Raw genomic sequence first — 16,638 nt, 5'->3', positions numbered from 1 at the left:
CTGAAGAGGATTGGAAGAGAGAGGTCGAGCTTGGGCAATAGCACTTGGCTAAAAGAGAGGAAGGATAGGTTCAGAGGAAAATTAACAGTCACTCCATTGAACTTTACTTCTTATTTTCGTTATGCTACAGTAACAAACAACCCCCAAAACCTTAGAGGCTGAATAGAACAGAAGTTTATTTCTCTCTACTGCAAAGTCCTTTATGGGTCCGGACAGCTCTCTAGGGCAGTTGTTCTCTGTGGTAACTGAGTTATTCGGGCTGCTTCAGTCTTTTGGGCCTTCCAGCTCAGCACAGGGTTTTCTCCACAACGGCCTCACTGGGGCAGGAAAGAGCCTGGAGAATCATGTCTGGGCATAGTACTGTCAGCCTAGAGATGAAGTGTGTCGTTGCATTGGCCATCACACCACATCGCTCTGCCCTGTCCAACTTCAAGACTGAGAAGCGCAGTCTTTTAGAGGCTGGGAATAGGGGGAAAGAGATATTGGTATATACACTGATGCCAAACATACTGCTCCTACTCATAACACTTCTCTTAGGGAAGAATGTGTGCCTGTTTGTCCCCTGCTTCAGAACTCGGTTCCAGAAAGGGTTTCAGGGCAGCCTTATGGTTGGAAGAGGTGTTGAAGGATTTATTTTGAAGTCACATTTACATAGCAAGAAACAAGTATTTATATAGATTGGATGTTTATTTCAGGAAGACTTGGAGGATGCTGGGGAGGCGGTGAGTGAGCGGAATCCCCCAGTGCTGCCTCTCTTCCTCTCCCCGCCTTGCCCCTGCCGGTGCCGAGCGTCATCGGTGTTGCGTCATCGGTGTTTCCAGTGCGATGCAGTGGCCACGTGCACATGTGGTAGCAGCCAGAACCCCAAATGGGCAGCTAGCAAGGGCAGGAAGGCTGGGGAAGTGGTGGTAGGCACCCATGAGACACTGGTTCCCCACAACATGGTATCTCAGTCTGGGCTGATATCTTGTCGCAACTTCTGTTTCCTACAAAGATCAGCAGCCTCCACACCTTGCCACACAGTTATGTGTCATCTCAGAAAAGGTCATTAGAGAATTGTGATCAATAGACTAGATCAGCGGTTTTCAACTGGTGTGCTGAAAGAATTTTTAAAACATGCAATACCTGGCTAGTCAGGAGTACTGATCCCTTTTCCCTTAGATGTGCAAATAAAAAAATTGCAACAGCCAACATAGCAATAGCTGTCTGGTGTGAATGAATCAAAACTATATCTTTTTTTTTTTTGGTCAGATTGGCAAAAAATACATATTTTGGTGTGCTGCAAAATTTTAGTAATTAGCTCACGTGTGCTATGCTATGAAAAGGTGGAAAATCGCTGAATTAGATGAATACCGTGACTCAGGACTGAGTGGGCCGGAGAGCGAAGAGAGTGCTTAGGCCGTTTTCTCCGTGGGAATGTCACGGCTAAGCACTCAGCCCAATCAATGAACCAGGAGGAGGGCACACAGGAAGTTGTGCAGCCAAATGATTCACAGCCCTCCATCCTGAGAGCTCTTCTCCGTCCAGGGAATCCGAAATCCAGTCAAAGAGGGGCCAGGACCTCAAGAGTTTTATCCTCTGAAGCAGCCGCACTGGCCCTTCAGGTGACACCCACAGCCATTTTCTGACCTGCCACGTCTGGTGACCAGATGGGGTGGAGTGTTTTGTGTTTTCTCAAGGTGCAGTCCCCCATGCACACAAAACGGGAATGTTTTGCAGGTATGTCTGAGGGAAATTAGGAGATAAACTTTTCTTTCTGGATTTTTCTTTTCTGAACTCTCCCTTTGTGTGAGTCCCCAGATAAGAGATCTTCCTTTGTGCTCCGTGCTAGATCCCCCGGACGGCCCTCTGGTTATAATGCCTGTTTTTATCATTCTTCTTTAAACATCCCTGTCTTTGTTTCATTTCCTTAAATGAGTCTGTGCTATTCTGAAAACTATTCTAACAAGTGGATAATTAACAAGTTTTCTGCATTAACAATGAATTAATTAATTTTTCACATGAATTACTTTTCAGTCTTCAAGTGCATTGACCCATCCACTTATCTATGTCCTCTGCTATTTAATAAAGATATTTTGACTGTAGAAATTTATAATATATAATATGTATTCACATGTATATTCGATATGATGTATTATTGAATATGATACGGAGCGCATTTTCCCCACGCTGCCTCCGGTGACCAGCTTGGGCCGTGGAGGACAGGTCCCTGCTCTGGAAGCTCTCGGGGTGGCGGCCCAGCACACGGGAGTGCACATATGCCTTGTGGTGGGGTCAGGGTCTGGAGTGCTGGCCACATTCCCAGCCTCTCTGACAGGTCCTCAAGCTTTGTACATTTGCACTGGTATCAACCCTAAGGGAGCAGCTTGTACCCCAACAAAGTCAGCATACAACCCACAATTACAGATTTGATCGAAGGCTTCCTACCAAGAGTGAAGAAAAAAGTTGAGCATCTGGTGTCTAATACCCCCTTGTAGTGACTCCACCCAAAAAGGTAGGATGTCATGGCAGAGAGGCCGCTTGGGCTGGTGGCAGGAATGGTGGGGAAGTCCTGCGGGGATTCTTCCCACTGGTCCAGATCTCCTCTCACCAAGAGGGCGTTCTGTTCAGTTACCATTAAAGAAAACAATCCAGAAGAAATTGGAAAACAGTGAAGATGAAAGTCCGCAAGGGACTGCCACACGTCCAGGCGAGCAGGCCGAGAAACCCTTTCTGTCCTCGAGTTCTCCACGTCCTAACACACAGGGCGCGCTCTGTGTCATATTGAATAATATATTATATTGAATATACATGCGAATGCATATTATATTGAATATATATGAAGAAATACTGAAGCTAAATGTATTCACCATATTTTGAAACTGAAGTCACTTCTCGATTAACAAGTAAGATTGTCAGAAATGTGTCACATAGAAAAAGGTGGAATCAAGTTTACAGAAATATTTGCATAAGTGCAAATAAATGCACACATTATATATAATTTTCATGTTATACATAAAAGGTATTTACATTATATATTATTCATTTCAGCATTGCCTATAATAGTCAAACAAGGAAATCAACCTAATTGTCCATCAATAAAGGGATTGGTAAAATAAATTACAGTATATCCAAGACACCGAACATGAGTGAAATCCAGCCATTAAATATGGGTCAGATCTGTATTGTATATACTGAACCAGAAGGGGTTCATGGTGTACTATTGAGAGAAAACTCAAAAGCAAATTACAAAACAGTATTATCCTATATGTACAGTTTAAAAATGAACAGAGAGGGTAGGTCTGTGTGTGTATATAAGAAAGTCTCAGAAGACACCAGGGGGGAGTGAGGGAACTTCCACTCTGTGGTAGCATTTGCGCAATGATAATGTATGACCCGCATACATGTAAAAGGATTTTATTTTACAATATTATAAAATTTACTTTGAAAGACATATCTTTTGAGCAAAGTACTATGTATAAAGTATTCTGTTGATGCCATGGAGATCTGGGGGAAAGAGCTATAGAAGACAGCCACGGGTGTGTGGGCAGGACACCATGTGGACCACTCCAGGGGACGGCATTTAAGCTGACGCTGGGATGACAAAAAACTGGTCATGCCACGTACAGAGGAAGAGAGAGACTGGTGAGTCTAGGACCTCTACAGAAGGCCTCTGGGCCCGGGGTGAAGTAGAGAGCGGTTTGGGGATGAGGTCATGCAGCACCTTGTCAGCTGGGAAAGGTGTTCCGAAGACATCGGTTATTTTAAGCAGGGAGCACATGCTTGTTTTCTGGGTTTTTCTGATGTGGACTTTCCATGTATAATGTCCACTAGTTTTCCCATTTAAGATAATGTCAAGTTTTCTTTTAAAGTAAATATATTTAAGGAAACAGAGTAAGAACTTATAAAAATACTGAGTGAATATAGATAGAACTAAAACCATAAAGATAGTACCTGAGAGACTAAAATTAGGGAAACACTCCCTCAGACCGAGCAAAATGAAAGACTCTGTTTGCATCTCACTCAGACTGCTTAGAAGACCAGATGTCCCATGCTTGGCAAGGACTTGAGAAGGCATCGGCTTAGGGAAAGAGACATGGTACTTCCCAGGGAGGTTCTAGAAGCCCCAAGTTTCACATAAAGTTAGCACAGGGTGGTTCCTCATGGTCACTGACTGAGGGCCAGGAAGCATGGAGGCTGCCTGGTACCCCACACCCACTCAGGGCGCCAGGCACCGCCTCTCCTAGCTGCCTTAATTTACCTTTATGTTGCTCTTTCTAATGATTTCCAACTGATTCCCCCAGCACAAAACATTAAGAGATAAGGAGAAGGAGATTCACTGTTCTTTTTCCTGAACTTTGCACCCTGGTTAGATGGCTGCACAGTTAGAGAAATGTAACTCTGACCATTAATACCTCTGACACACAGAAACAAAGCAACAAGAATTACATTTCAAAAATACCAAGTTTTCTTGATTCTAAGGTCAGTTTAAAATGTGCCTGAGGTGATGGAAGGAGTCAGTGGCTCAAGGCTGCTGCCTGTCCTTCCCCCAGCGTGCCCTCCACCCTTCTTCAGTCGGAAAGGAGGGGAGACTGCAGAGCAGAGCGCAGTGAGTCAGGGGGTATCCACTGACAGCCTGCTGGGCATTTCATCCATCTGTCCTTCCTGACTCCCTGATTTCTGTAAGGGAAACCTCTATTGACTAGTCACCCAGGTGTGAACCTGGAGCCCCTTTTAGCCTTCCTCTTCCTCACCCTCCACATCTGATCAGTCACCAAGTCCTGTGACTCCCCCTCGGGCTCTCACCTCTGGTCCACCCCCCAGGCCTGTCCTCCATCCTCCCCTGTTACAGCCCCACCTTCACTGCAGAACTACCTCCTAACTTGCCTCCCGCCCCCATGTCTCAGGCCTCAGCCTGTCCACACAGACTCATCAGCTGAGTCTCCCAGGAGCACACCTCTTGCAGCGTGTCTGCCCTGCTCAAGAGGCTGCGGAGGCCCAGGCAATGACAGGTGAAACCAAGTCTACACAGTAGCAGGTAGAACCCAGGAGTCGAGTCCTGGACTCCAGCACCCAGGCCTTCCAGTTTCAACGGTGTCCTTGAAGGGTAGACGCTAGAAAACCACATCAGAACCCACTAGAGAGTTTGATGAAAATACAGATTTCTGGGACCCTTCCCCGGATGACTCCGTCAGAATCTCCAGGAAATCTATATTTTCAACAAGTTCTAAAAGTAATTCTAAGAATCAGCCAAATTTGGGGATTACTTCTTTATAGTAATGTATGTAGTATTAAATAACCAATAAAGTGATTAAAAACATGTTAATAGGTTCTTATAAATGTACTGGTCATCCAATACTGCGTGTATCAGTAAGACTTTGTTCAGACATTGTAGGTATTTGACTTACTTGCATACACTGCTTGTCAGCAAACAGTCTGCGTTGTGGCTGACAATCCTGAAGACCAGAGAAAGATGCCAGCGGCTGGTGTTTCTTTGAAGGGCTGACGACATGAACAGTGACTGCTTCTCAGAAGTTATTCTTTGTTCAGTTATACTTAACAAGCGATAAAGCCGTGACTAATGTTTCATCACCTGCTCTGCACAGCTGCTGAACCCACACTGGAGTCTGGAGCTTTGTCACTCACCACAGTTCCCTGTGAGTCCGAGCAAGCATCTCTGAAGCCCTCTCTGCCGGGGTGTGCACATGCTAGAGCAGCGACTTCCACCCTGTGTGCCCGAGAACTTTTAAAACATGCAATACCTGACTGTTTAGTCAGGGGCATTGAACTCTTCTCTTCCCTTAGATTGTGAAATAAAAAAATGACAACAGTCCTGGCCCGTTTGGCTTAGCGGTTGGAGCGTCGGCCCATGGACCAACGAGTTGCGGGTTCGATTCCAGTCAAGGGCACGTACCTCGGCCCTGGTCAGGGTCACGTGGGAGGCAGCCAGTCAATGTGTCTCTTTCACATCTTTCTCTCCCTCTCTCCCTGTCTCTCCCTCCCTCTCCCCCTCTCTCCCTCTCTCCCTCCCACTCTACCTGAGATAAATAGAAAAATATCCTCAGGTAAGAATTAAAAACAACAACAACGGGATGAGGGTGTCAATGGGGAAAAAAAGGAGAAACATCTGTAACAAAAATAAATTGATTAGCCCTTGCTGGTTTGGCTCAGCAGTTAGAGCATCGACCTGCAGTCCAGAGAGACCCGGGTTCAGTTCCCACTAAGGGCACGTACCTCGGTTGCAGTTTGTCCCCGGCCCTGGTTGGGTCGTGCAGGTGGCAACCACTCGATGTGTCCCTTTCACATCGATGTTTCTCTCTCCCTCCCATTCTATCTGAACAAAAAATGGAAAAAAAATATCCTCAGGTGAGGATAAAAATAAATGAATAAATAAATTGATTTAAAAAAAAATGACAACAGCCAACACAGCACTAGCTGTCCCGTGTGAATGAATAAAATTATATCAATTTTTTTGTTAGATTGGCAAAAAATATAATGCCTATATTTGGTGTGCCACAGAATTTTAGTAATTAGTTTATGTGTGCTATGATATGCAAACGGTTGAAAACCACTGTGCTAGGGTCCTCCTTCCCCCTCAATGTTCAGACCTTCTGAACAAAGGGCAAGCTTGCAGCATAAAATAATAAAAAGGTTACATTTTCTACATGTAGCAACTTTGACATATTTTTAAGGACTCAAACAAATATCAAGAAGACATACTAATATTGAAATTTGTAATTATTTTTATTTCTTTGTCTGCTTTGCTCACTAAGTTTTCAGCTCCATTAGGAGGGGGATCATGTTTGTTTTTTCACTGAAACATCCTTTGTTTCCTGCTATATTTACACACTCCCTGAGGCACTATCGGAGTTCAATAAATATTGGATGGGACCATCTGAAACTGCAGCTTTTGTAGATAAAAAATAGTTAAATGTTAGCAGTTGCTTTTTGGTTCAGTCTGGTATTTGTTGAAACAATGAAATTTCTCCCCATAAAGTACTGTTTTCTAAAGAAATCATAGAAACACACTCCGATCAATATATTTATGTTGTGGTCCACTACCAATATTATAAAATCTGCTTTTGAATAGTTCTGATTTGTTTCACCCCAAATTTTCATAAACTGCCAGAGCCCTCCAAGAATTTATTTTTGTCATTTATACCAGTGTCTCCTATTACTGGAGTTTTAGAAGTTTATCCCAACACAGATTGTACTGTCGCTAATGGCAACATAAATCCATCTTCTCTCACTCTGTCATGCCTGAAATTGGAAATCTGGCCACCACTTATACTCTCTACTGAATTCATCAAGGAAACGCTTAGCATCTCTCATAAGCCAGGACTGTGGTAGAAGCTATCAGGTATATAAAAAAGAATAAGGCATAATATTTACTATCCAGGAGCTCACAGTCTAACAGAAGAGTTAATATTTGACACCAATTTATCTTTCCAGGCAGAAGGAGAAAGAGAGTGATAAGTTTCATAAACAAGGCATAAAGTATTATAGGATATCTTTATGGGAGAAAAGTATTAGACCCCTATATCACAGACAATATGAAATCCATATATAGTAAAGATGTGTGTGTGTGTGTGTGTGTGTGTGTGTGTGTGTCCACAAGCACTTTGAGAGAAAATAGAAAAGAATACTTTTATAATTTAGGGTCAGAATAGTTTCTGCCAAGGAAGGCATGACAACATCCAAAAGCATTAAACAGCAAGAAAATTAACATGAAAACTGTATAATGAAAGACATTATAACAAAGTTAGAAGACATGACCCAGCAATTACATTTCTAGGAGTCTATCCTACGAATATACTGTACAGATACAAAGTGAAATATGTAAAACATATTCATTTCAGTGTTGTTTATAATCATAAAATAATTGAAAACAACCCAAGTGTCCACCATAAACTGTGGTTTATCCGCACAATAGGGTGCTAGGCAGCTGGAAAGCAGAATGAGGAAGATCCCTGTATACTGGTCTGGTACAGTAAGTGAAATATTAAGCAAAAAAACTAAGGCCAGAACATTCTTTATTGTTTGCTACATTTATGTAAGAAAAGGAGGGAAACGCTGTATAGATGTTTTGCTTATTTTTACAAAATGAAGAACAGAAAAAATAGTTTTGAAAAGGTGGAGGTGAGACTTCTCTGTGTTTACTTTTCTGTATAGTTTTACTTTGGAATCTTGGAAAATATATTAGCTATTTATAAAAATTTAAGTTAAAAAGATAAATGTCATTCTAGAGAAATTACATATAGGATTAAGAGCCATGTTATGGACTGTGTTTATGTTCCCCACTGTGATGATTTTAGGAGGTGGGGCCTTTGGGAGGTGGTTAGGTCACGAGGGTGGAGCCCTCATGGTGGGATTAGTGCCCATCGAAGAGACAAGAGAACCTTCTCCCTGTCTCTGCTCTTCACCAGGTGAGGACACCTTGAGAAGATTGCCATCTGCAGACCAGGACCAGATTTGCCAGCACCTTGATCTTCGACTTCCCAGCCTCCAGAGCTGTAAGAAGTAAATGTTGTGTAAACCACCCTGTCTTATAGCAGCTGGGATGCAAGGCAAGTCATAGTAAATAGAAAGCCTATACCAATCAATAAGAAATTTTAATCCAGCCCTGGCCAGTTTGGCTCCGTGGTTTGAGTATCGGCTCACAGACCAGAGAGTCCCAGGTTTGGTTCCCATTAAGGGCACGTACCTAGGTTGCAGTTTGTCCCTGGCCCCGGTTGGGGTCATGTGGGTGGCAACCTCTCAATGTGTCTCTCTCACATCAATGTTTCTCTTTCTCTCTTCCTCCCTCTCTCCCTCCTGCTCTATCTGAAGATAAATGCAAAACTGTCCTTGGGTGAGGATTAAAAAAAGAAAGAAAGAAATTGTAATCTAACAGAAATTAGCAAAGGACACTCAAGGAAAAGCACACTCCTGTGTGTCTCCTCCCCTCTCAGTACCCTACTTCATGCACATCGCTGATCACCACATATGTGCTGGCGTTTCCCACTCCAAGCCATCCTGTAACACCAGCTGGGTGCCCTACAACTTAACTCAATCCTCCCACTATCTACCTTGAGGAAAGAGTGAAGATAGGGAAAATATTAAATGGAGTCATTTTAACCAAGCTGCAAAATTATTTACATTACAGAGGTTGAGGCGCAAGGAAACATTCTTTTTCTTGTCTTAACTGGCCTAGGAGCCTAAACTTTCCAGCCCTGTGTCAAAGCCTAGATATACCCCAGCTCTCTGTGTCAGTGCCTCAGAGACCCTCGGACCACCCCCACAGGACTCCGGGAGCCCACCCTCCAGACTACCTGGCACCAGGAATTGAGAACCATGGAATTTGGCCAGAAGCAGCATCTTCAGGTAGGGTGGCCATGCGGAAGAGACAACAGACGTGTTCTGCTCCTGAGTGGCAGTTATGGAGAGAGGGATTTTGAATGAATATAAATATCATTTCTTTATCTCTGGCACAGAATTTCTCTCCTGGAGGCAACTGTCGATGATTGGGGGAAATGCCTTAAAAAGTCTAATTTGTTGTGTTGATGAGATTGCTGGAGCAGAAAGGTCAGATTTTAAAGGATTAGAGGAGGTAAGGAAAAGTATCAAGAGGCAAGGAGAGACTGCGTGCAGGGGCAGCGGTGGGGGGGGAAATCTCTACCTTCAGCTCAATTTTGCTCTGAACTTAAAATTGCTCTAAAAAAATAAAGTCTGTTTTTAAAAAAGAAAGAATCACTCATACAACTCCACAAAAGGAAGACAAAGAACCCAATTAAAAAATGGGTAGAGAACCTAAATAGACACCTCTCCAAACAGGACATACAAATATGGCCATGAGACATATAAAAAAATGCTCCGTCACTAATCAGAGAGATGCAAATTAAAATGACTATGAGGTATCACCTCACACCTGTCAGAATGGCCGCCATCAACAAATCATCAAACAACAAGTGTTGGCGAGGGTGGGGAGAAAAGGGGAGTCTAATACACTGCTGGTGGGAATGCAGACTGGTGCAGCCGCTATGGAAAACAATATGGTGTTTCCTCAAAAAATTAAAAATTGAACTGCCATTTGACCCAGTGATCCCACTTCTTGGAATATATCCTAAGAAGCCTGAAACACCAATCAGAAAGAATATATACACCCTTATGTTCATAGCAGCACTATTTATTTATTTATTTTTATTTTTTATTGATTAATTTTTGTTACAGATGATTCTCCTTTTTTCCCCCCCTGATTCCCCCCTCCCCCTTCCCTCCCTGCCCCTTCTCCAGATTGTTGTCCATGTCCACTGTTCATGCATACATGCGTATAAATTCTGTGGTTCATCCCTCCCCCACCTCCCCACTCCTTAGGGAATTGTCAGTCTGTACCCCGCTTCCGTGTCTCTGGGACTACCCCATTCCTCAAACTGTTATGTTCATTATATTCCACAAATCAGTGACATCATATGAAATTTGTCTTTCTCTGTTTGGCTTGTTTCACTTAGGATGATACTTTCCAGGTCCCTCCATGTAGTCTCAAAGGATAAGAGATCTTTCTTTCTTACCGCTGCGTAGTACTCCATTGTGTATATGTACCACAGCTTTTTGATCCATTCGTCTAATGATGGGCACTTTAGCAGCACTATTTATAACAGCTAAGATCTGGAAACAGCCCAAGTGCCCATCAGTAGGTGAGTGAATAAAAAGTTGTGGTTCATTTACACAATGGAATATTTTGCAGCTGTAAGAAAGAAAGATCTCTTACCCTTTGAGACTACATGGAGGGACCTGGAGAGTATTATGCTGAGCGAAATAAGCCAGTCAGAGAAGGACAAATACCACATGATCTCACTTATTTGTGGAATATAATGAACAAAACAAGCTGACGAACAAAACAAGCTGACGAACAAAATAGATCCAAAGGCGTGGAAGTAGGAAACAGACTGACAATCTCAGAGGGAAGCGGGGTGGGAGGGGTGGGAAGAGATAAACCAGAGAACTGATATTCATATATGCACAACCAATGGACACAGTGAGGTAAGGGGGGGGGGGTGGAGCAAGGAGGAGGCTGTCAATGGAAGAAAAACAGAGGGACATCTGTAATATTTTCAACAATAAACAAACAAAAAAATAAATTAAAAACGAGAGAAGCAGGAAGAGGAATTTGTTGTATTTCTGAAGGGAAGAGTAAGTATAAAAGGGAGAGGGGAGAGAGGGAAGCCAGCAAGAAGTGGGAATTAGGAGAAGGGCATAGAGGCAGATCTGGGGTGGATGGAATGGATTTGAAAGAACCAAAACATCTCACTCATCCATCCATCCATCCATCCATCCATCCATCCATCCATCCATCCATATACATTTTTCAGTAATCAAACCTCTGTGCTAGGCGCTATCAGCCACGGAGGCAGGGCAGTGTATAAAGCAGGTGGACGGAGGCTGCTGTCATGGCACACGTTGTAGTGGAGCGATGGACAAAGACTGATGTGCAAATAAATACACCACATGTCAGCTCTTGGGAGGTGCCACAGCTTTGAAAAGCAAAGCCAAGGAAAGCAACTGAGAGAACAGAGTGGTCAGGGAAGGCCTTTCTGTGATGACATTTAAGCAGGAAACTGAATGAAATAAGGGGCTGAGCCTTGGGAAACTTTGAGGGAAAGGAATGTGAAGTCCATTGGTCTGGGGCAGAGGGTGAAAGGGGAGGAAACAGTGAGAGTTGGTGGCTTTTCAGTTGTGGGCTGTCTTGTGATGCTGCCCAGTGCCCCATCCCCCAACACAGTACTCACAGAGGTAGAAGTGGTCCAAGGCTGAGGCGGTGTGTGCTGACGCCTGAGCCCCGAGCCTGAGATGGAGCTCCCATCCACACCTCAACAGAAAGTACCTGGCCCCTTCAGTGTCCTCCCTCTCTGCCTCCCCGCTCCCACTGAAATTTGTAAATGTCTTGGGGAAGACTTTGAATTTTAACATGTTATGAAATTGTTAGGGTTTGAATCAATTTTACCTAGATCTTTCAGGGAAAAGGGAGTCTCACTTGGGACTCCATCTGATCAATGAAACATGAATCTTCTCTCCAGAAGGTGCTCATAGGTGTATTAAATGTCTATCTCTATCTTATCTGCAATAAGACCCCTAGAGGAGGGTTATTTTATTGTGTAGGAGTTTAAACTAAATGGTTTTTATGTCTGGCTTGCTACCAGAGTCACCTGCAGATTATTTTTAATTATATAGGTTTTTTGTTCTCACTACAGAAATTTTGAATCAGAATCACTGGGAAATGGGGACCAAGAATCTTCACTTAAAAAAAAAAAAGTTTGCCTGGTGCTTCTGATGCAATTAGAATACAAACTTTGCATCTGGAAACCACAGAATTAGATTACTTTTAATTAGATTAAGATTTTCTTCGGCTGAGGTGTTTGACTGCATGGAATGTCAGCTCTCCTATGAGGTCAGCTCTGATCTTCCCAACAAGAGTTTTAAAGGGAATACAGGTTTGTTGTTTAAAAAAATTCAAATGCTGTAGAAATAGAGGCTCTATACCTCCAGAAATAACCAATATTAAAGTTTAGTGTCTATTATCCAGAGGGTGAAAGGGGAGGAAACAGATTATTCAAAATATTCCAGATTTTGCCATATGTGTGTGTAAACACATACATATACATATATAATAAAAGCATTAATCCTTCAGTTTATAAAATATGGCCATAATTTACTGTGATTTGCTGTGTACACTTGATATATCTTAAAGACCTTCCTATGTCAGTACATATAGAGCTACCTCATTCTTATAGCGACCACCCAGTGTTTCATTGTATGGCTGTGTCATAATAAAATGGACATTTAGGCTGTTTCCTTTTTTTTTTTTTTTACTATTATAACCAGTGTTGCAATAAACATCTCTGCAGTGTGTTTCTTAGTGTTCACTGTGAGCATGTATTTGGCATAAATTCCTAGATTTGGGATTTTGAAGATATTCCCCTAAGGATCCACCAATTTATACTTATACCAGCAGTTGTATAAAAAAGTTCCTATTTCCCCATCCTCTTACCTTTCACTGATATTATCAATCTTTTAAATGTACAATAATCAGGTGCATAAAAATATCTTTTTATTGTTTTAATTTGAATTTCTTTGTTTCCTGCTGAGAATGGTATCACGTGTTTGTTGCTATTTGGTTTTCTTCTGTGAATTTCTTGTTCATGTCTCTGCCATTGTGATTTATAATAAGAAATATATATTCAGTGTTCATCAGTTTCTGGCACAGAGCTTCTAAACCCTTTGGAATTTCCAGAGTGATAAGAGCTATAAAGGTGTCATTTGTTGTTCATAAGAAGCCCCTTTCAACAACCCCTGAGTCTGCATTAATGAGGTGACTTTTGGAAAGCCCCTAAGGATGTGGCTGGTTGCCAGGGAAACCAACCTTATGATTAGAGGTTGGAACTTTCGGCACCTCCCCTAAACCTCTGGGGAGGGGAGAAGCGTTGGAGACTGACTTAATCACTCATGCCCACTTAATGAAGCCTCCATAAAACCCCAAAGGACAAGCACGGAGGGCTTCTGGGTGGCTGAACAGGAACGCTTCCACATGCTGGGAGGGTGGCATACCCCGAACTTCAAGGGGATAGAGCTCAGGACCCTTCTGGACCTTGCTCTGTGTATCTCTTAATCCGGTTATTTATTTGCATGCTCTAATATCCTTTGTAATAACTGGTAATCTATTAAGTAAACTGTTTTCCTAAGTTCTGTGAGCTGCTTTAGAAAAGTAATTGAGCCTGAGCAGGGAGTTATGGGAAACTCTAATCATAGCCAGTTGGTTGAAGCACAGGTAACAGCCTGGACTGTGGTTGGCATCTGAAGGCAGGGGCAGTTTTGCGGTACTGAGCTCTTACTCTGTGGGATCTCATACTATTTTCAAGTTGTTGAATGAACTCAAAGAGTCTGGAGGCTTTGCTAGAAATAAATAAAGATTTATCAAGAGTGTTGTCATTTGCAAACTGGAAAAACAACTAGGCAAAAACACAGAAGTGTTCCAAAGAAAAAAGAAAAACTAAGGATTCTAATACTAAAAGTCACATTCTTGAGAATAATCAGTCCTAAATTCTCAGCTCTCGAATGGGCCGAGGATCGGTCAGGTGTTGGGGTCTAGATAATGACGCCAGGTGGTGTCTGGTCATGTCCTGAATCCTTTACCACAGACCCCTCAGTTAGGGATGATTTTAGTTGTGCTCCTTTAGAATTAAAGGGATTATCTAGAAGACATATACGTGATACTTGCAGCTTTAAAATCTAAAACTTTATGGTTCTGGAAACAAGTGTCTTTCAGAAATTATTATTATTATTATTATTATTATTATTATCCTCACCCGAGGACATTTTTCCATTTTTTGTTCAGATAGAGTGGAAGAGAGAGAGAAACATCGAAGAGTGGAAGAGAGAGAGAGAGAAACATCAACGTGAAAGGGACACATTGAGTGGCTGCCACCCACACGACCCAACCAGGGCCGGGGACAAACTGCAACCGAGGTACATGCCCTTAGCGGGAACCGAACCCGGGTCTCTCTGGACCGCAGGTCGATGCTCTAACTGCTGAGCCAAACCAGCAAGGGCCAGAAATTATTTTGATGAAGCTCAACTCTGTGTCATCTTCGGAGCTTTGGGTCTGTGGAAAGGGACTGGACAGACTCATATCAGAACCACTCACTTGGGGTGACTTGAAGACACATCAAAATAAAAGCATAAACAGACCACAAATAAATAAATAATACCCCAACCCCACCACCAAATCCTTTCAGAGAAGAGAGTTTTCTTAGATGGCACCGGAAATGACATCTGAGACCAGAAGGAAACTGTATCTAGTGAGGCAGAAAAGTTACTTTATAGTAATTCTTTATTGTTAAAGTTGAATGAATAATATTTAAGCAGCAAGGTCTTAAGTGAGTCACCATAATGGTAATTCTTTATACTTACGGGAAGCTAGTGGGGCCAGAACACGCCACGGAACACATGCCCCTCGCAGAGAAGTGAGAGCGTTATCTGGCAGAAGAGGCCGACCCAGAGGGTGCAGTCTGTGGAATTCTGTTAACCGAGAGCACTAAACATACTTCATATTCTGAGCTGATTTCTTGCAAAGAAATACAGGTAAGCTCTGTTCCAAATAAGTTCTGCAGTTTCCATCTCTGCCTTGTGAGTCATCATCTCCCTGGAATTGTCACTGCCCATGAGGCCAAGGGAGGTGAGCTCACAGGCAGAGCAGGACGCTGCCAGGGCCTGGCTCTGTCCCCACTCAGCCATCGCCATGACTGAAGTCACATTACAGGGCTGCTGATGCTGTGCAGACCTGCTTCCTGCCACTCCATGGGCACCCGACACGGAGGGTGGCGGAGGGGCCCTGCTGGCTCTGAGCAACTTTTCAAGAATGGAGTCCAAAGCTGGTGTTTCAAAGGCCTCCTACTGCCCTTGGCAAAGACCAAGTCCTTAGCTTGGCCAGGTCTCCTGCAGCGTTCGAACCAGGATGTGCCGCACTCCCTTCCTGTCACTGAGTGTCCCTGGTCATTCTTCCTACACGTGCTACCCCTCTCCCCTTTCTTGGTCCCGCTTCTTTGTCACCGACTCATGGGAGCCTTCTCCGACTTCCCCAACCTGGGCAATTTCCTCCTTTTTCGTTTTTTAGTTTTGAGTTACTCGAAGGAGCTGTACTGAATGCAGCCAATGACAGAAGTCATTCATTCTGGGCAAGAGGCAGGATTCCATCCACCTTGTGTGTGCATGTACAAGCAGGATTGGGATGAGATCAAAGACTCTACAATGAAAAAGTAAACAGAGGTCCAAAATGCCAACTTGCTCCTGAATAGGTCTCCTATTTAGTTTATGCAAAAATGCAAATATTTCAAGAAGGGAAAATATTTAATAATAACAACTTACATTTATCAAGCAGTTCCCATGTGCCAGGCACGGGGCTAAGAGCGAGCTTTATATAAATGATCGAATATAGTTGTCATGACAGACCCATGATTACCATTGTCTTACAAACAGACAGGCACAAAAGGCTTAAATCTGTGTTCATGGTCAGCGGAGCAGCCAGGATGGGAACCCAGGCAGCCTCTATGATATTCATGCATCCTCCAAAGCTTTATGCCAAATGCTATAATTTGTAATCAGATACAAATTATACCTTTGAACAGCCAACTCTCAAGTAGAGGTGTTAAGACCAAGCAGAAATATTAATAACAAGCATTTACATAAAACTTTTTATATTCCAGACACTATTCTAAGCACTTTATACATATTAACTCTATCCTCAACACAAGTTTTGTCGTGGATACTATTATCATCCCTGTTTTATAAATGGTAAGTGCCTAAGTTCACACAGCTAGAAAGGAGTGAAGTCCGTATTTGAACCCAAGCTCCAAAAGGGATCAAGATGATGAGCAGATGGAAATAAAGACAAAGCCAAGGGAGCTCCGGTGCAGATGTGGTCACTTAGCGCTTGGCAGGCTTTGGGGTGTGTTTGTGCAGCCGCTGGCAGATTCCCCCAGCACTTTTTTATCCTTCCTACAATGCTTCATTTTAAATGAGTTCATTCAATGAATGTTGAGCATCTGCAATGTGCCGGGCCCAGGAGAGTCTGCTGGGGCGGAAGGGGTGCTCGTGAGGACCATTGGGGGAGTAGAGATGGGGTGTGGG

The 16,638-nt window shown here is 43.1% G+C and overlaps 1 pseudogene; it reads left to right on the top strand.

Moving 5' to 3' along the window:
- Positions 1–344: 344 nt before the first annotated feature.
- Positions 345–2,738, top strand: LOC118642010 (annotated as a pseudogene).
- Positions 2,739–16,638: the final 13,900 nt, after the last annotated feature.

The sequence above is a fragment of the Molossus molossus genome, unplaced genomic scaffold, assembly GCF_014108415.1.
Source record: "Molossus molossus isolate mMolMol1 unplaced genomic scaffold, mMolMol1.p scaffold_m16_p_3, whole genome shotgun sequence".
NCBI lineage: Eukaryota > Metazoa > Chordata > Mammalia > Chiroptera > Molossidae > Molossus > Molossus molossus.
This window is presented reverse-complemented; position numbering and strand designations above follow the sequence as displayed.